The sequence below is a fragment of the Chiloscyllium punctatum genome, chromosome 27 (assembly GCF_047496795.1).
Source record: "Chiloscyllium punctatum isolate Juve2018m chromosome 27, sChiPun1.3, whole genome shotgun sequence".
NCBI classification, from domain to species: Eukaryota; Metazoa; Chordata; class Chondrichthyes; order Orectolobiformes; family Hemiscylliidae; genus Chiloscyllium; species Chiloscyllium punctatum.
The window spans coordinates 78,835,522-78,857,249 of record NC_092765.1 but is presented as its reverse complement, the minus strand read 5'-3'; positions in this window follow the sequence as shown (position 1 = coordinate 78,857,249).

The window sequence follows — 21,728 nt, the reverse complement described above, 5'->3', positions numbered from 1 at the left end:
CCTCCACAATCACTCTGTCTCCTTGCATTAAATAGATTTAAACAGAAAGACATTCTCACAACCCTCTACCACCACCCTGTCTCCTACACTTAAACAGATATACACAGGAACACACACAAACAATCCACCATCACTACCCTATCTCCTGCCATTAAACAGATACACACAAACACACACACACCACCGTCCACCACCACCCTACCTTCTGCCATTAAATAGATATACAAAGAAAAACACACATACACACATACAGACACACATATACACACGCATACAACCACAAAACACGCCATCAACACCCTGTCTCCTGTCATTAAACTGATATACACAGAAACACACAGAGATAATCCCCCTCCACCTTCCTGTCTCCGACCATTAAGCAGAAACCCTCAGAAACACGCACACACCACCATACAACACCAAACGGTCTCCAGTCATTAAACAGGTATACACAGAAACACACACACACAACACCCTCCTGCCAATACCCTGTCACCTTCTATTGAATAGATATGCACTGAAACACACACACATAAACCTCCACCACCAACATTTCTACAGCCATTAAAAAGATATACACATACACATCCAGATACAATACTCCACCACCACCCTGTCTCCTGCCATTAAACAGATACGTACAGAAACACACACACATCCCTCCACCACCCCCTATCTCCTGTCGTTATACAGATATACACAAAAAACGCACACACCACCGCCCACAATCGCCTGTCACCTGCCATTAAACAGATACGAATAGAAACACACACACAGCACTCCACCACCATTAAAGAGATATAAACAGAAATACACACTGACAGCCCTCCACAATCACGCGGTCTCCTGTCATTGATAGAAATACAGAGAAACACCCACGCATCCCTCCACCACACCGCTTCCTGCCATTAAACAGATATACACAGAAACACACAAAGACAATCCTCAACCAATAACCTGTACCCAGCCTTTAAAAACGATATACACAGAAATAAGCAGAGACAACCCTCCTCCACCACTCTGGCTCCTGCAATTAAACAGATATCCACTGAAACACCCACACACTCCACTCTACAACACAACCCTGTTTCCTGCCATTAAACAGATACACACAGAAGCACATACACATCCCTCCACCATCACCCTGTTTCCTGGTATTAAACAGATATACACATAAGCACACACACACCAACCTCCACCAATAACCTGTCACCTTCTATTGAACATATATGCACAGGATCACACACACACACAAACCTCCACCAACTTCCTTCCTCCTGCCAATAAACAGATATATACCGAAACACACACACACAACAATGCACTACCACCTTCTTTCTTGTCATGAAACAGATATACAAAGAAACCCACACACCACCTTCCACCACCGCCCTGTCTCCTACCATTAAACAGATATGCACAAAATAAACTGACACACAACCCTGCCTCCTACCATTAAACAGACATACAGAGAAATACGCACACACAACGCTCCAGCACCATGTTGTCTCCTGCCATTACAGAGATATACATAGAAAGACAAAAAACACTTCAACACTACCCTGTCTACTGACAATAAACAGATATACACAGAAACACACACACACACAACCCACCACCCGATCCTGTCTCCTTTCATTATACAGATATTCACAGAAATACACACACACAGCACTCTACCACCACCCCGTCTCCTGCCATTGAACACATATAAACAGATATACACACTGACAACCCTCCACAATCACTCTGTCTCCTGGCATTAAACATATATACACCGAAAGACATACTCACAAACCTCTACCACCACCCTGTCTCCTACGCTTAAACAGATATACACAGGAACACACACAAACAATCCATCATCACTACCCTATCTCCTGCCATTAAACAGATACACACAAAAAACACACACACCACCGTCCATCAACACCCTGTTTCCTGCCATTAAACTGATATACACAGACACACACAGGAACAATCCTCCTCCACGATCCTGTCTCCGACCATTAAGCAGAAACACACGGAAACACGCACACACCACCATACAACACTAAACGGTCTCCCGTCATTAAACAGATATATACAGAAACACACACACAACACCCTCCACCAATACACTGTCACCTTCTATTGAACAGGTATGCACAGAAACACACACACTCACACACAAACCTCCGCCAGCACCATTTCTGCAGCCATTAAAAATATATACACGTACACATCCACATGCAATCCTCCACCACCACCCTGTCTCCTGCCATTAAACAGATACGCACAGAAACGCACACACACATCCCTCCATCACCCCATCTCCTGTCATTAAACAGATATACACAGAAACATGCACATACCACCGCCCAAAATACCCTGTCACCTGCCATTAAACAAATATGAACAGAAACACGCACCACAACCCTGTCTCCTGTCATTGAAGAGATATAAACAGAAATACACACTGACAGACCTCTACAAGCACGCTGTCTCCTGTCATTGATAGAAATACAGAGAAATACACACGCATCCCTTCACCATACCGCTGTCTCCTGCCATTATGCAGATATACACAGAAACATGTAGACACACCCTCCACCACCACCCTGTCTCCTGCCTTTAAACAGATATACACAGAAACACACACACAAACCTCCACCACGATACTGCCTCCTGCCATTAAACAGATATACAGAGAAAAACACATACACACGCACACACCCACAAAACCCTTCACCACCACCCTGTCTCCTGCCATAAAGCAGATATACACAGAAACACACAAAGACAATCCTCAACCAATAACATGTATCCTGCCTTTAATCAGATATACACAGAAACAAACAGAGACAATCCTCTTCCATCACCCTGTCTCCTGCCATTAAACAGACATACACAGAAACACACACACATCCCTCCACCATCACTCTGTTTCCTGGTATTAAACAGATATACACAAACACACACACATACACACACACACACCAACCTCCACCAATACCCTGTCACCTTCTATTGAACATATATGCACAGAAACACACACACAAACCTCCACCAACTCCCTTCCTCCTGCCATTAAACAGATATACACATAAACACACACACATACACACACACACACCAACCTCCACCAATACCCTGTCACCTTCTATTGAACATATATGCACAGAAACACACACACAAACCTCCACCAACTCCCTTCCTCCTGCCATTAAACAGATATACACAGAAACACACACAACACTCCACCACCACCCTCTTTTATGTCATCCAACAGATACACACAGAAATTCACACATCCACAATCCTCGAACACCACCCTGTTTCATGCCATTAAACAGATATACACAGAAACACACACACCACCCTACACCACCACCCTGTCTCCAGCAATTAAACCGATATACACACACACCACCCTCCACCAATACCCTGTCATCTTCTATTGAATAGATATGCTCAGGAACGCAAACACACACAAACCTCCTCCACCACCCTTTCTCCTGCCTGTAAACAGATATACACGGAAAAACACACACACATGCAATCGTCCAGCAACACTGTATCTCCTGCCATTATACAGATACACACACAACACGCCACCACCACCCTGTGTCCTCCATTAAACAGATATACACAGAAATAATCGCACACAAAGCCCTCCATAACCAACCCGGCTTCTGTCATTAAAGAGTAATTCACAGAAACACATACATACCAGCCTCCACGACTACCTTGCCTCCTGCCATTATACAAATATACAGAGAAAAACACACGTACTCACACACACAACCAGACACAAACACACGCATACACAAGCAGACACCCACAAAAACCTCCACCATCACGCTGTCTCCTGCCATGAAACGTATTTACACAAAAACACACAAAGACAATCCTCCACCAACCCCCTGTCTCCTGTCATTAAACAGATATAAACAGAAACCGACATAGACAGCCCTCCACCACTCTGTTTTCTGCCATTAAACATATATACGGAAACACACACACAACACTCCACCAACACCCTGTCTAGTGCCATTAAACAGATATACACAGAAATACACACACACACACCTCCCTCCACCAGTACCCTGTCATCTTCTATTGAACAGATATGCACAGAGGGACGCACACACAAACCTCCTTCACCACCCTTCCTTCTGCCATTAAACGGATATACACAGAAACATCCACGCAAATTCCTCCAGCAACACCCCATCGCCTGCTATTAAACAGGGGTATGCTCTGAAACAAACACAACCGTCCACCACTACCCTGTATCCTAGCCTTAAACAGAATTGCGCAGAATATGCAGACACACACAACACCCTGCCTTTTGCCATTAAGCAGGTGCCGAGAAATACACACACACACACACACACACACACAGCCATCCACTACCAGTCTCCTGTCATTAAACAGGTATACACATAAGCACACACACACACGGAACCCTCCACCACCACCCTGTCTTCCGCCATTAAAACGATATGCACAGAATACAGACACATAACTGCCTCCTGCCAATCAACACATATACAGCGAAGCACACACACCACCTTCTACCACCGCCCTGTCTCCTAGCATTATACAGTATGCACAAAATACAGTGACACTCAATCCTGCTTCCTGCCATTAAACAGATATACAAAGAAAAACAAACACACACGCACACCCAAAAACACAAAACCCTCCGTCTCCACCTTGTCTCCTGCCATTAAACAGGTATACTCACAAACACACAAAACACTCCAACACTACCCTGTCTACTGCCATTAAACAGATATACACAGAAACGCACACACACCACCCTATACCCGACCCATGTCTTCTTTCATTATACAGATATTCACAGAAACACTCGCACAGCACTCCACCACCACCCTGTCTCCTGCCATCGAACAGATATAATCAGAAATAGACACTGACAACCCTCCACAATCACTCTGTCTCCTGACATTGAACAGATATAAACAGAAACATACATGCATCCCTCCACCACAATGCAGTCTCCTGCCATTATACAGATATGCACAGAAACACGCAGACACAACCCTCCAACAACACCCTGTCTCCTAATATTAAACAGATATTCCCAGAAACACACACACAAACCTCCACCAATTCCTTTTCTCCTGCCATTAAACAGATATACACAGAAACAGCCACATGCAACACTCCACGACCAACCTGTTTCCTGTCATTAAACAGTTATGCACAGTAACACATAGCACACAACACTCCACCACCACCCTGTTTCTTGTCAAAAAACAGATATACACAGAAATACTAACACACAATCCTCTAATACCACCCTGTCTCCTGCCATTAAACAAATATACGCAGAAACACACACACAAACCTCCACCACGATACTGCCTCCTGCCATTAATTAGATATACAGAGAAAAACACACATACACACGCACACGCCAACAAAACCCTTCAACACCACCATGTCTCCTGCCATTAAACGGATATACGCAGAAACCCGCACACACCAACCTACAACACAACCCTGTCTCATGCCATTAAACAAATATACACAAAAACAAACCTACAACACTTCACCACCACCCTGTCTCCTGATATTAAACAGATATACACATTAACACACACACACCAACCTCCACCAATACCCTGTCACCTTCTATTGAGCAGATACACACAGAAACACACAAACACAAACCTCCACCAACACCCTTTCTCCTGCAATTAAACAGATATACACAGAAACACCCACACACAACACTCCATCACCGCCCTGTCACCTGTCATTAAAGAGTTATGCACAGTAACACCCCACACATAACCCTCCAACAACACCCTGTCGCCTGTCATTAAGCAGATATGCACAGAAACACACACACAACCTTCAACCGCTACCCTGCCTCTAATCAGTAAACAGATATGCACAAAATACACAGACACAAAACCCTGCCTCCTGCCATTAAACAGATGTACAGAGAAACACACACAAACACACACACAGACACGCAAAACACACACACAGCCTTAAACTACGAGCTTGTTTCAGCCTTTAAACAGGTATACACAGAAACTAACAGACTACCTTCCACCATTACATTATCTCCTGCCATTAAACAGACATACACAGAAACAAACATTCAGAACTATCCACCATAACCCTGTCTCTTGCCATTAAACAGATATACACATAAACACACACCAACATCCACCAATACCCTGTCACCTTCTATTGAATAAATATACACAGAAACAAACAGAGACAATCCTCTTCCATCACCCTGTCTCCTGCCATTAAACAGGTATACACAGAAACACCCACACACAACACTCCACCACCACCGTGTCTCATGTTATAGAAGAGTTATGCACAAAAACACACCACACAACTCTCCAACAACATTCTGTCGCCTGTCATTAAGCAGATATGCACAAAAACACCCACACAACCCTCCACCACCACCCCGCCTCTTATCATTAAACAGATACGCACAGAATACACAGATACATAACCCTGCCTCCTGCCATTAAACAGATGTACAGAGAAAAACACATAAACACACCCATACAGCCTTCGACTACCACCCTGTCTCCTGCCTTTAAACAGGTATGCATAGAAACAAATAGAGACAACCTTCCACAATCACACTGTCTCCTGCCATTAAACAGATATACACAGAAACAAACATGCAAAACTATCCACCACAACCCTGTCTCTTGCCATTTAACAGCTATGCACAGAAATACACATACAGCCCTCCACCACCATCCTGCCTCCTACTATTAAACAGATATGCAAAGAGTACACACATAACCCTGTCTCCTGCCATTAAACAGATATGCACAGAAACACACACGCAGAATCATCCACCACAACCCTGTCTCTTGCATTTGAACAGATATACAGAGAAACACACACGCACCGCTCTACCACCACCCTGTCTCCTGCCATGTACAGATACACACAGAAACACACACAACACTCCACAACCACCCCGTCTCCTGCCATTAAACAGATATACACAGAAACACCCACACACAACACTCCACCACCACCCTGTCTCCTGCCATTAAACAGATATACAAGGAACCACACAGAGACAACCCTCCTCCACCACCCTGTCTCCTGTCATTAAACAGATATACACAGAAACACACAGAGGCAACCCTCCAACAACATCCTTTCTCCTGCCATTAAACAGATATACTCTGAATCGCCACACACAACTCTCCACCACCACCCTCTTTCCTGTCATTAAACAGTTACGCAAAGAAACACACACACACCACCCTCCAACAACACGCTTCCTCCTACGATTAAACAGATATGCACGGAATACACAGACACATAGATGTACAGAGAAACACACACACACAGACACACAAACACACTCTCAGCCTTCCAATAAAACCCTGTCTCCTTTCTTTAAACAGATATACACAGAAATACACACAAAACTCCACGACAACCCTATGTTCTGCCATTAAACAGATATACACAGAAACACACACACACAACCCTCTACCATCACTCTGTCTCCTGCCAGTGTACAGATACACAATAAAACACACACAACACTTCACAACCACTACGTCTCCTGTCATGAAACAGATATGCACAGAAACATGCATACAGACTTCTTCCACCACCCTTTCTCCTCACATTAAAAATATATATACACAGAAGCACGAACACACAACCCTTCAACAGCACCCTGCCTCATGCCATTAAACAGGTACACAGGGAAACACAGACACACACACCCACACAGACCTCTGATACCACCTATTTCCTGCCCTTAAACAGATATACACAGAAACTAACAGAGACAACCATCCACTATCACACTGTTACCTGCCATTAAACAGATACACACAGAAAAAAACAGCAGAACTATTCACCACAACCCTGTCTCTTGCCTTTAAACAGATATACACAGAAACACACACAACACACCACGACCACACTGTCTCCTGCCATTAAACTGACATACACAGAAACATACACGCACAACACTCTTCCACTCCCCTGTCTCTTGCCAGTATACAGATACACACAACACTCCACAACCATCCTGTCTTCTGGCATTAAACAGATACACACAGAAACACATACACACACACAGCCCTCCACCATCAGTCTGCATCCTGCCATTGAACAGATATGCACAGAAACACACGCACAAACAACCATCCAGCACCACCCTGTCTCCTGCCATTATACAGTTACATTCAGAAACACACACAGGCAAACGTACATGATCATCCTACATCCTGCCATTAAACAGATATACACAGAAAAATCCACACAGAAACCTACACCACCACCCTGTCTCCTGTCAGTAAACAGATATGCAAAGAATACACAGACACATAACACTGCCTCCTGCCATTAAACAGGTGTACAGAGAAACACACACACGCAGACACACACAAACACAGCCTTCCACTACCACCCTGTCTCCTGCCTTTAAACAGATATGCACAGAAGCTAACAGAGACAACCCTCTACCATCACACTGTCTCCTGCCATTAAACAGATATACACAGAAACCCACACGCAGAACCGTCCACCACAACCCTGTTTCTGTCCTTTAAACAGTTATACACAGAAACACACACAACACCCCACGACCACACTGTCTCTGGCCATTACATCAATATGCACATAAGCATACACACACAACCCTCTACCACCACCCTGTCTCCTGCCAGTATATAGACACAAACACACACACACACAAAGAACACTCCACATCCATCCCGTCTCCTGTCATTAAACAGATATACACAGAAACACGCACCATGTCCACCATCACCCTCTTCCTTGTCATTAAACGGATATACACAGAAACACACGCACACAAATCTTTAACACCACCCTGTCTCCTGCCCTTAAACAGAAATACACAGAAACACACGCACATACCCCTCCACCACCACCCTGTCTCCTGTAATTAAGCAGATATGTACAAAAAAATCCACACACAACCCTCCACCACCACCCTGTCTGCTACCATTAAACAGATATGCACAGAATAAATAGACACATGACCCTCCCTCCTGCCATTAAGCAGATATACAGAGAAACACACACACACACATTCACACAGACAGACAGACAGACACAGACACACAGACAGACACACAGACTCTCTCTCTCACACACACACACACACAGCACTCCACTACCATACTGTCTCCTGCCTTTCAACAGATATACACAGAAACTAACAGAAACAACCCTTCATTATCACACTGTCCCCTGCCATTAGACAGGTATGCACAGAAATAAACCAAGCAGAACTATCCAACACAACCCTGTCTCTTCCTTTTAAACAGATATACACATAAATACACACCACTCTCCATCACCACCCTCTTTTTTGTCATTTAACGGATATGCGCAGAAACACAAACACGCACAACCCTCCACGATCCCCCTGTCTTCTGCCATTAAACAGATATGCACAGAAACACCAACAAACATCCCTCCACCACTACGCTGTCTCCTGCCATTGTGCAGATATACATAGAAACAGGCAGACACAACCGTCCACCACCACCCTGTCTCCTACCATTCAACAGATATGTACAGACACGCAACCCGCCTCCTGCCATTACACAGATATACAGAGAAACGCGCGCGCACATACACATTCACACACGTACACAACCCAGCTCCAGTAACCTGTCTTCTGCCTTTAAATAGATACACACAGAAACACTCACTCTGAACAATCCACCACAACCCTGTCTCTTGCCTTTAAATAGATATACACAGAAACATACACAACACTCTATGACCGCCCTGTCTCCTGCAATTAAACAGACATGCACAGAAACACACACACAGTCTGCCACCACCACCCTGTCTCCTGCCACTAAGCATATTTCAAGAGAAACACACTCACAACCATCCACCGCCATCCTGTCTACTGCTATTAAACAAATATGTACAGAACGACACACACAACCCTCCACGACCACCCTGTGTCCTGTCATTAAATAGAGATACACAGAAACACACGCACACAATCCACCACCATCCTGTCTACTGTTATTAACCAATAATACAGAATCACACACACACCACCCTCCATGACCGTCCTGCCGCCTGTCATTAAACAAAGATACGCAAAAACACACACAATTTTACACCAACATCCTGTGTACTGCGATTAAGCAGATACACATACATGCAGGAAATAGAGACAGTCATGTCTTTAAGACAGAGGTAGACAATGTTTGATTAGACCATTGATCAAGAGTTGCAGTGAGAAGGCGGGAATTGTGTTGAGAAACATGTCAGGCAGGACTAAACAACAAAGTAGGCATAGAACATAGAACAATACAGCACAGAACAGGCCCTTCGGCCCACGATGTTGTGCCGAACTTCTAACCTAGATTAAGCACCCATCCATGTACCTATCCAAATGCCGCTTAAAGGTCGCCAATGATTCTGACTCTACCACTCCCACGGGCAGCGCATTCCATGCGCCCACCACTCTCTGGGAAAAGAACCCACCCCTGACATCTCCCCTATACCTTCCACCATTCACCTTAAATTTATGTCCCCTTGTAACACTCTGTTGTACCCGGGGAAAAAGTTTCTGACTGTCTACTCTATCTATTCCTCTGATCATCTTATAAACCTCTATCAAGTCAGCCCTCATCATTCGCCGTTCCAACGAGAAAAGGCCGAGAACTCTCAACCTATCCTCATACGACCTACTCTCCATTTCAGGCAACATCCTGGTAAATCTTCTCTGCACCTTCTCCAAAGCTTCCACATCTTTCCTAAAGTGAGGCGACCAGAATTGCACACAGTACTCCAACTGCGGCCTAACCAAAGTCCTGTACAGCTGCAACATCACTTCACGACTCTTGAATTCAATCCCTCTGCTAATGAACGATAGTACTCCATAGGCCTTCTTACAAACTCTATCCACCTGAGTGGCAACTTTCGAAGATCTATGTACATAGACCCCAAGATCCCTCTGTTCCTCCACCTGACTAAGAACCGTACCATTAACCCTGTATTCCGCATTCTTATTTGTTCTTCCAAAATGGACAACCTCACACTTGGCAGGGTTGAACTCCATCTGCCACTCCTCAGCCCAGCTCTGCATCATATCCAAGTCCCTCTGCAGCCGACAACAGCCCTCCTCACTGTCCACAACTCCACCTATCTTCGCATCATCTGCAAATTTACTGACCCACCCTTCGACTCCCTCATCTAAGTCATTAATAAAAATTACAAACAGCAGAGGACCCAGAACTGATCCCTGCGGAACTCCACTTGTAACTGGGCTCCAGGCTGAATATTTACCATCTACCACCACTCTCTGCCTTCGACCGGTTAGCCAGTTTTCTATCCAATTGGCCAAATGTCCCTCTATCCCATGCCTCCTGACTTTCTGCATAAGCCTACCATGGGGACCCTTATCAAATGCCTTACTAAAATCCATGTACACTACATCCACTGCTCTACCCTCATCCACATGCTTGGTCACCTCCTCGAAGAATTCAATAAGACTTGTAAGGCAAGACGTACCCTTCACAAATCCGTGCTGGCTGTCCCTAATCAAGCAGTGTCTTTCCAGATACTCGTAAATCCTAACCCTCAGTAACCTTACCATTACTTTGCCTACCACAGAAGTAAGACTAACTGGCCTGCAATTCCCGGGGTAATCCCTATTCCCTTTTTTGAACAGGGGCACAACATTCGCTACTCTCCAGTCCCCTGGTACCACCCCCGTTGACAAGGAAGACGAGAAGATCATTGCCAACGGTACTGCAATTTCCTCTCTTGCTTCCCACATTATCCTCGGATATATCCCGTCAGGCCCGGGGGACTTGTCTATCCTCAAGTTGTTCAAAATTTCCAACACATCTTCCTTTCTAACAGGTATCTCTTCTAGCTTATCAGTCTGTTTCACACTCTCCTCTTCAACAATATGGTCCCTCTCGTTCGTAAATACTAAAGAGAAGTACTTGTTCAAGACCTCTCCTATCTCTTCCGACTCAATACATAGTCTCCCACGACTGTCCTTGATCAGACCTACCCTCGTTCTCTTCATTCTCAGGTTTCTCACATACGCATAGAATGCCTTGGGGTTATCCTTGATCCTAACCGCCAAGGATTTTTCATGCCCTCTCTTAGCTCTCCTAATCCCTTTCTTCAGGTCCCTTCTGGCTATCCTGTATCCCTCCACTGCTCTGTCTGAACCCTGTTTCCTCAACCTTATGTAAGCCTCCTTCTTCCTCTTTACTAGACATTCAACCTCCCTCGTCAACCAAGGCTCCCTCACACGACCATTTCTTTCCTGCCTGATCGGTACATACATATCAAGGACACGTCGTATCTGCTCCTTCAAAAAGTTCCACATTTCCACCACATCCTTCCCTGACAGCCTATGCTCCCAACGTATGCTCCTCAAATCCTGTCTTACAGCATCGTAATTTCCCTTCCCCCAATTGTAAAATCTTCCTTGTTGTGCGCACCTATCTCTCTCCATAACCAAGGTGAAAGTCACAGAATTGTGGTCACCATCACCAAAATGTTCACCCACTAACAAGCCCACCACTTGTCCCGGTTCATTACCGAGTACCAAATCCAATATGGCCTCCCCTCTGGTTGGACACTCTACATACTGCGTCAGAAAAGCTTCCTGGACACACTGCACAAACACCGCCCCATCCAATCTACTTGATCTAAAGAGCTTCCAATCAATATTTGAGAAGTTGAAGTCGCCCATGACTACGACCCTGTGGCTTCTGCACCTTTCCAAAATCTGTTTCCCAATCTGTTTCTCCACATCTCTGCTGCTATTGGGGGGCCTATAATAAACACCCAACAAGGTGACTGCACCTTTCCTATTTCTGACTTCAGCCCACATTACCTCCAGAGGCAGATCCCCCTCAAACTTCCTTTCTGCAGCCGTTATACCATTTCTAATTAGCAATGCCACCCCCCTCCTTTTTTACAACCCTCCCTAATCTTACTGAAACATCTGTAACCAGGAACCTCCAACAGCCATTCCTGTCCCTCATCTATCCATGTTTCCGTGATGGCCACAACATCGTAGTCCCAGGTACCGATCCACGCCTTAAGTTCACCCACCTTATTTCTGATACTCCTTGCGTTGAAGTATACGCACTTGAGCCCATCTCTGTGTCCGCAAGTAGTCCCTGTCAGTGCTACCTTCTCCACAGCCTCCCTACAGTCTTGGGCATCCTGACACACAGCAAGCTTACTTGCTGGACTACAAGTCCGGATCCCATCACCCTGCCAATTTAGTTTAAACCCCCCCGGAGAGTGCTAGCAAACCTACCTCCCAGGATATTGGTGCCCTTCTGGTTCAGGTGCAACCCGTCCTGTTTATACAGGTCCCACCTTCCCCAGAATGCAGTCCAATTGTCCAAATATTGGAAGCCCTCCCTCCTACACCATCCTTGCAGCCACGTGTTCAACTGCACTCTCTCCCTATTCTTTGCCTCTCTGTCACGTGGCACCGGCAACAACCTAGAGATGACGACTCTGTCTGTCCTAGCTTTTAGCTTCCAGCCTAACTCCTTGAGCTCTTGAATGACCTCCCCACCACTCTTCCTACCTATGTCGTTGGTGCCAATGTGTACCACGACTTCTGGCTGCACACCCTCCCCCTTAAGGATTCTGAAGACACGGTCCGAGACGTCTCGGACCCTAGCACCCGGGAGGCAACAAACCATCCGAGAGTCTCGCCCATGTCCACAGAACCGCCTGTCCGTCCCTCTAACTAGAGAGTCCCTATAACTAGCGCTCTCCTCTTCTCCCCCTTTCCCTTCTGAGTCTCAGAGCCACAGACCCCTTCACTGCAGCTTACACCTGCAAGGCTGTCCCCCCCAACAGTTTCCAAAGCTGTATACTTATTTTTTAGGGGAACGACCACAGGGGAACCCTGCACTGCCTGCTTCTTCCCCTTTCCCACCACTAACTGTTACCCAGCTACCTCTGTTCTCCGGCGTAACTATGTCCCTGAAGCTTCTCTCGATCACCCTCTCAGCCTCTCGAATAATCCTCAGCTCATCCAGCTCCAGTTCCAGTTCCCTAACTCGTTCGGTGAGGATCAGGATCTGACTGCATTTCCTGCAGACGAAGTCGGCAGGAGTATCGGTGGTCACCCCTACCTCAAACATCCTGCAGGAGGAACATTCCACCGCCTGCGCTGCCATGACTGTACACTTTGACTCCAAAAACAAGAACACTGAGTCAATAACCTGTGGACTTTAAAGTTAGGTTAGAGGAGAAGGGTGGGAGGGAGGCCCTACGAAAGTAGGACCTGGGGTATAGAACACACCCACTCAAATACTAATCACTTACCTTCCCGCCCAGCTATGCGCTCCAACCTCACTTCCGCTGCCCGCTACAGGTAAGTAATTTTGAAACAAACTGTCTTACATTAGCTTTCGTCTCCCGGGTTCGCTTTTCCTCGGCCGCTGCTCCCACTCAAATGACCGTTGGTGATTAAAGGGTGAGTATTTATACTCACAGTTCTCCTTCCCGGCTGCCCCTCTGTTTGCCATCACTTCCTCTGCTGCTCCCGCTCTTTTTGTGAAGAGAGAAAAAAAAACACCGCTGCCCGCTACAGGTAAGTAATTTTGATGGGGCAAATGGCCTGATTTCAATTTCCCTTGCTGTATGGACTTCTGATGGCAGGAATATTAGCCCAAGGGTGCAATGGAGGCTGTATTTGATAAATACTTTGATGAACCGTCAATGGGGCTGTGGGATAGGTTTGAGGGGCTGAAAGGTTTTCGTCTTTTCCTATTTGCAGTGCCCTTATTTCTGAAAAGAGGTGGTGAGTTGCGATAAGGTTGTTCCTTTATCCTTAGGACTGTGTGATCTGTGGCACTGTCATTCCCCAGGAACAGTGAATACTGGGTCATTGAAGATATTCAAGGCTGACCTTGATTTATCTTTGTTGAACAGAGGAGTCAATTTTAATTGGGAACAGACAGGAAAGGGGATGTTCAGGTACAATCAGACTAGCCATGATGTATCTAAACTGAGCAGCAGGCTGGAGGGGCCGAATGGCCAACTGCTGCTCCTATCCCACATGTTGTTCTCCCAATTCACCCCTCGAGGCTGTTACAGAGAGAGAGAGAGGAAATCCCATTCAGCCAGTCAGAATTGTTACAGTGAGACAGGAGGAAACCATTCCGCCCCTCTATGGAGCTGCACAGCAATATAATACAGTCATTCAGCCCATTGACTAAATTACGCTGCACAGGAAAAGGCCACACAATCTTTCTGGACAGTTACGTAAAAACAGGGGAGCGAGCTAGCCGGAAATACAGAGTCGATATAATCACTTGTTTTCAGCTTGGAAAGCTTTAACTAGTGGAATTATTCGGGGATCAGTGTGAGATTATCAACAGTTTACAATCTCGGTTAATGCCTTGGATAAAGAGGCTGAATGTACTGGAGCTCAGTTTGCTCATATACCAGGATAAACATTCAATAATTTGTCAAGTGGAAGCAGAGCATCTGCAATGGGATATTGACAGGGGGAGTCAGGGTGTTTACTCCTGACTCCAACACCATCTGGGTGAAAATCAATCCTCAAATCCTCTACCAACCTCAAACCCTTCATTTCAAAGGTGTGCTCCCTTGTTCTTGGCTCTCTGACTAAAGGAAAAGCTGCTGTCTATCCACCCTGTCCACGCTACTCATAATTTTATCCTTCTGAATCACATCCCACTCAGCCTCTCTGCTCCAAAGTAAACAACCCGAGCTTATCCAGCCTCTCTCCATAGCTGATATGCTCCATTCCAGGGAACATCCTGGTGAATCTCCTCCACATCCCTTCCAGTACCATCACGTCCTTCCTGTAATGTGGCTCCCAGAATGGCACATATTATTCCATCTTGGCCTCACCAAAGTCCTGTATTCATTTTAATAATCTATATCTCGATGAGTAAACACTATGCTTACTATCTCCAGTGCCTTCTTAACTGACCTATTACCTTGCCTAGTGACATTCAGGGATGTGTGGAGAAGCAGTCCCTGAGCTTCCTAGTGTGCTGTTATTCATTGAGTACTCCCCTGCCTGGTTCCTTCGTCCAAAGTGCATCGCTTCATATTTATCAGGGAAACATTCCAACTGCCATTTATCGGACCATCTGACCATTTCATCTGTATCTTCCTGAAACATAAGGCCTTTCTCCTTACTGCCAAACACCCGGACAATCTTTGTATCAAACACAAACTTACTTATCATACTCACCTCACCCCCATTTATATCTACATCATTTATAAATATCACAAATAATATGGGATACAGCAGTGATTCTTGTGGTGCATCAGGGAACACTTTTCTGAAGTCACACAAGTAGCTTTCTCCCGCTACCCTCTGTCTCCTGCCACCAAGACAATTTGAATGACAGTGACTGAGTTACCCTTGATACTATGAGATTGTACTTTCTTTATCACTTTCGCCCATGGCGCTTTGTTAAAGGCCTGAAAAACCATATAAATATCCTCTTCGAAGTAAACGTCAATAAAATTCGTTCGGTATGACTTCCCTCTGATGACTTCATGCTGACTATCCCTGATCAAATATTGCCACTGTACATGAAGATCTGTTTTCTCCTGCCCTATTTTCCCCAGTAGTTTCCCTGACACTGATCTGATGCTGATCTACAGTTCCCTGGTCTATCTACACTTGCCTTCCTGTAAAGGGTGCACTCCAGTCCTCTGGCCCCTCTCCTTTGACCAGAATCTACTGAAACACCTGGGTCAGGGCGTTTCCTCCCTTCTCTCCAACAGCAGCCGGTAATACAACTCATCCAGACATGGGGACTTATTCAATTTTATACCAGCCAAAACCATCAATTCCTGCTCACATTTTATATGAATCTGCTCAAGATCTTCCCAGTCCATTTTCTCATTTTCTGTATGGGCCTCCTCCTTCTCCCAAGTAAAACGCATGTGAAGTTCTCAAATCACAATTTATCAATGTTCTCCAGCTTACACACAGATTGCCCCCTTAGTTTCTAATGGACCCTGATTGTTCCGTGGTTATTATGTTCTGCTTAATGTCCTTGTGAAATATCTTGAAATTCTCGCTAAACTTGGTCGTACTTGTCAATGCCCCTATTTTCTTCAATCCCCTCTGTTTCAATATTTTTAAGCTTCACTGGGATCGCCTTTATTCTCTGAAACTGTAGAGAACACAGGCTGGGTTTCCTCAGCAGACAATCTTGTCATCTGAAGGATTAATCTGACGAATGTCCATTCAGTATTCAGCATGTTTTACTTAAATCAGGACATCAAAACTGTACACAATACTCCAGATACAGACTCACCAAAACTCTGTGCGACTGGTGCAGAACGTCTTTGCTTTTAGTCAGAGCAAATTACTCCAGAAGCTGGAATCAGTACTGAAACCAACACATGCTGGAGATCACAGTGCGTCAGAAAGCATCCGTGGAGAGAGAGCATGGAGCTCTGCATCGTATATACAGTGATTCCTTTTAACGCAGGCAAACCTCATCTTTACTTTCTCTCATTCGCTTATGTTCCTCCCATTACCCACTGCTTATTTTTCGGCTAACGTACCATATCAATTCTTTAAAAATCCTTCTGAATATCCAACTATACCACATACACTCGTTCTCTGTCATTTATATCTATAAGGAATAACTTCAAGCAAGAAGCTTGTAAATGTTGACTTCTTTTTCAGATATCTAGAATCATTCTCTTCATGTTTGCTATAACATTCTAAGCATCCGAAATCACATTCTTTACCATAAAGTCCAGCAGATTCCTTACTGTGAGTGACAAGTTAACTGATGTGTAGCTCTCCACTCTCCCTCTTCTTCCCTTCTTAAATTATTGGAATGCATTTGTAACCTTCCAAATTGAATATGGAAAATCACAGTGATTCCCAATGCAATGAACTGTTTATTGCTGCTTTCTCTGAAATTTTGGTATGATGTAATCTGATCCGGCAGACATATCAATGCTCAATCCAATGTTTTGCAATAGTAACTCATCACCGAAATGAATGTTTTTAGTTTTTATTTATACAAGTCCACAGTCACTTGGTATATCTGGGAGAATTTCTGGATCTTCCTCCATGAAGACAGACATAAAGTAACTGTTAAGTTTCCTATCCTTTTTCTGTTCTCTCCAACAAATTATCCTGGTGGCACATTCACTATTCTACATTTCACCTTGCTTTTATTTTCCCCTTTCAAATATTCATAGAGGGTTTTTTTTCCGTCAAGCTTTTTATTTCTGGTTAGTTTGCATTCTTGTTCTCTTTTTGGTTTACTGAACACATTGTTAGTCCTCTTTTGTTGTGTCCAAAATTTCAGAGAATTCACGATATTTGGCAAGTATCTGAGGCACTTCCTTTGATCGAATGCAATTTTTAACATCTTTTGTTAACCATCGTTGAATCACCTTTCACTTTTGCTATTTACACCTTGGAGGGATATATGAATATTGTCCGCCTTACAGTGTTTCTGTAATTAACAGACATTGCCTGCCTTCCCTTAAATCTTTTTCATGTACTTTTCAAATTCAGTGAAGCCAACTTATTCCTCATAAGTTCATGTGTTACATGATTCCGGAATTTAAGAAAAAAAGACTGCTTTGTATTTAGACGTCATGTAAATTTCAATGTATTAAGGTCATTACTCCCAAAACCTCCTTTACACCAAAGTTTTCAATTATCTTTTCTGATCACACAGCAATTCCAAAATCTCCTGATCTCTAGCTGGGTGCTCAGCATACTGTTAAAGCAACGCATCTCATGCATGCTCAAGATTCAGATGTAACTTGAAGCTGTCCATTATTACTGCAGTTCCCACAAGCCTGAGGATCTAATTTCCTGTTTTATATTATACTCAACAATTGTATCACAAATTTGACTTTGATATATAACTCCCACCAATATTTGCTTCTCCTTGCTGTTTCTAATCTCCACCTTATCAGATTCTGTGGAATCTGAGTGACATGGGCTCTGGGGAGCTGAATGGTAGATTCATGCGAGATGTTTGGCGACACATATCTCAACATTAATATTATCTCATCATATCTTACCCGTTCTTCTCAAGCGTACTGTAACATTTTCTCCAGATTTCACGTTATGCTGTGGAGCAGAGAAGCATAATGATCTTTCAGCAATGCTGTGTTTTCCCCCAGACAGCTGAGACTGTTCTAACTTGGGTGGGAACCTTACAGTAGGCTGGTAACGTGTTGTTGTTGCTGTACATGGTCTTAGAGAGATCACATCTGGAGTAGTGTGTACAGATTTAATCTCCTCACTGAGGAAAGGATTTTGGAATTAACTCAGATATTGTTCCCTCAACTAATTTCTGCAATGAGGTGTTAATCATAAAGTCCCCACAGCGTGGAAGCAGGCCGCTTGACTCATCGGCTCCACACAGATCCTCTGAAGACCATCCCATCCAAACCCAACCCATCCTCCCTCCCCATCCAACCAATCCCTGTAACCTGGCATTTTCTATGATTGATGCACTTAGCCTACACATCTCCCGACATTATGGATAACTTAGCATGGTCAATCCACTTAATCTGCACATCTTGGCATTATGGGAAAAAGCTGGAGAAATTTTCGGAAAATAACACAGACACGGGGAGAATGTGCAAACTCCACACTGTCACCTAAGGCTGGAATTGCACCTGGATCACTGGTGCTGTGAGGCAGCAGTGATAACCACTGAGTTATCCAGTGTGTGCAACACAACCTGCCTGCACAATTTAGCCCTCGAAATGTGACATAACAACAGGGTGTTTTCATAAGTCGCTCAACCTGGCGTTGAGCAACAGGAGGAGGACATTGAGATCTTGAACGGCTTGATCAGGAACTAGAGCAGGACATGCAAGCCTTCAAGACAATAACGTTGGAACACCAGGAGGACATTCAGCCCATTGACGCTATAATGTTGGAACACTAGGAGGGCATTCAACCCATCGAGACCATAATTTAGGAACACCAGGAGGACATTCAGCCCATTGAGACTATAATGTAGGAACACCAGAAGGACATACAGCCCATTGAGACTATAATGTAGGAACACAAGGAGGACATTCAGCCCATCGAGACCATAATGTAGGAACACCAGGAGGACATTCAGCCCATCGAGACCATAATTTAGGAACACCAGGATGGCATTCAGCCCATTGAGACTATAATGTAGGAACACCAGGAGGACATTCAGCCCATCGAGACTATAATTTAGGAAAACCAGGAGGACATTTAGCCCATCGATACCATAATGTAGGAACACGAGGAGGACGTTCAGCCCATCGAGACTATAATGTTGGAACACCAGGAGGACATTCAGCCCATCAAGACTATAATGTAGGAACACCACAAGGACATTCGGACCATCGAGTGGGTAAACCAGGAACGGAATGAGTCCATGAAGACACTCACGTCCTTCACACCACAACTGGAGCAGATCTATTACAGCTTTGTGCCTGTTATACAGGAATTGAAAGAGAATGTAGAGGTTATATAAAGGAAATAATTTCAAATAATCAGCTTCACGAGGGAATGGAAAGGAATGGGCAAACTATTCGGATTGAAGACAAATTGTTAGAATCTATTATTGCAGAATTCATAACAGGAGATTTTAAACGTCAAACCATAATCCATCACAGTCAACATGATTTTATGAAGGATAAGTCTTCTTTGAATGATTTGACAAACTTTCTTTTAATAAAAAATGACAAACAAGGTGGACAAAGGGAATGCTATAGATGTATTATATCTAGACTTCCATGTTGTATAATGTGTCACACAAAATATAAATAAGCAAGACAAGAGCACATGGGGTTAGGAAAAGTTTCTTTTCTAGCAGAGAGGATGGGCTAACCAATAAAAGCCATGATATGGAGAGGGAAGAAGCCATTCCTTCTCTATGTGCTGTGAATGATGTGGAATTTAGAAGTTTCTTGCATCTCTTTGTCAGCATCAAAAAAGCCAGCACCAGAGGTGCCTGCCCAGATGAATCTCACTCTCTGGAGATGCTCAGCCAGAAAGAATTCACCCGAAACAGGGAGTGGTCAGCTGCCTGACTAGAAATAAGCTGTAAATATATGGAGAACAGGAGGTGGAAGGGAGCTCTCATTGCTTTTGTTCTTCCCTCACACGAGGTGTGCAGCCTTGGTCAGGCCAGAATGTTATGCTGATCTTGAACTGAGTCGCTGGTGCAGCTATTCCACAGGACAGTAAAGAGTAAAACACATTGCTGTGGGTTTACAGTTACACAGAGACCTGACCAGGGAAGGATGACCCATTGCCCTTTCTCTAAAGGACATGAGGCAAGCAGATGGGCTTTTTCTCACAAAAGATGACGGTTTCATTTCAATGCCCCAATATATTTCATGAGATATCTGTGCTTCTAGATTATGAGTCAATGACTTGACCACCATACACTCCTGTGGTCTGTGTGATGTGTGTGTTGCCATTCCCAGCGAACAGTGAAGACTACATCATTGAAGATATTCAAGGCTGAACTTATCTTTGACGGATTTAACAGTCAATGTTTATTGGGAACAGACAGGAAAAGGGGTGGTCAACTGCAAACAGACCAGTCATGATGTTTCTAAATTGAGCAGAAGACTGGAGGCGCCCAATGGCTAACTGCCCCTCCTATCCTACATGCTGTTCTCCAAATTCCTCCCTTGAGGCTGTTATTGACAGAAAGATTGACCGCATT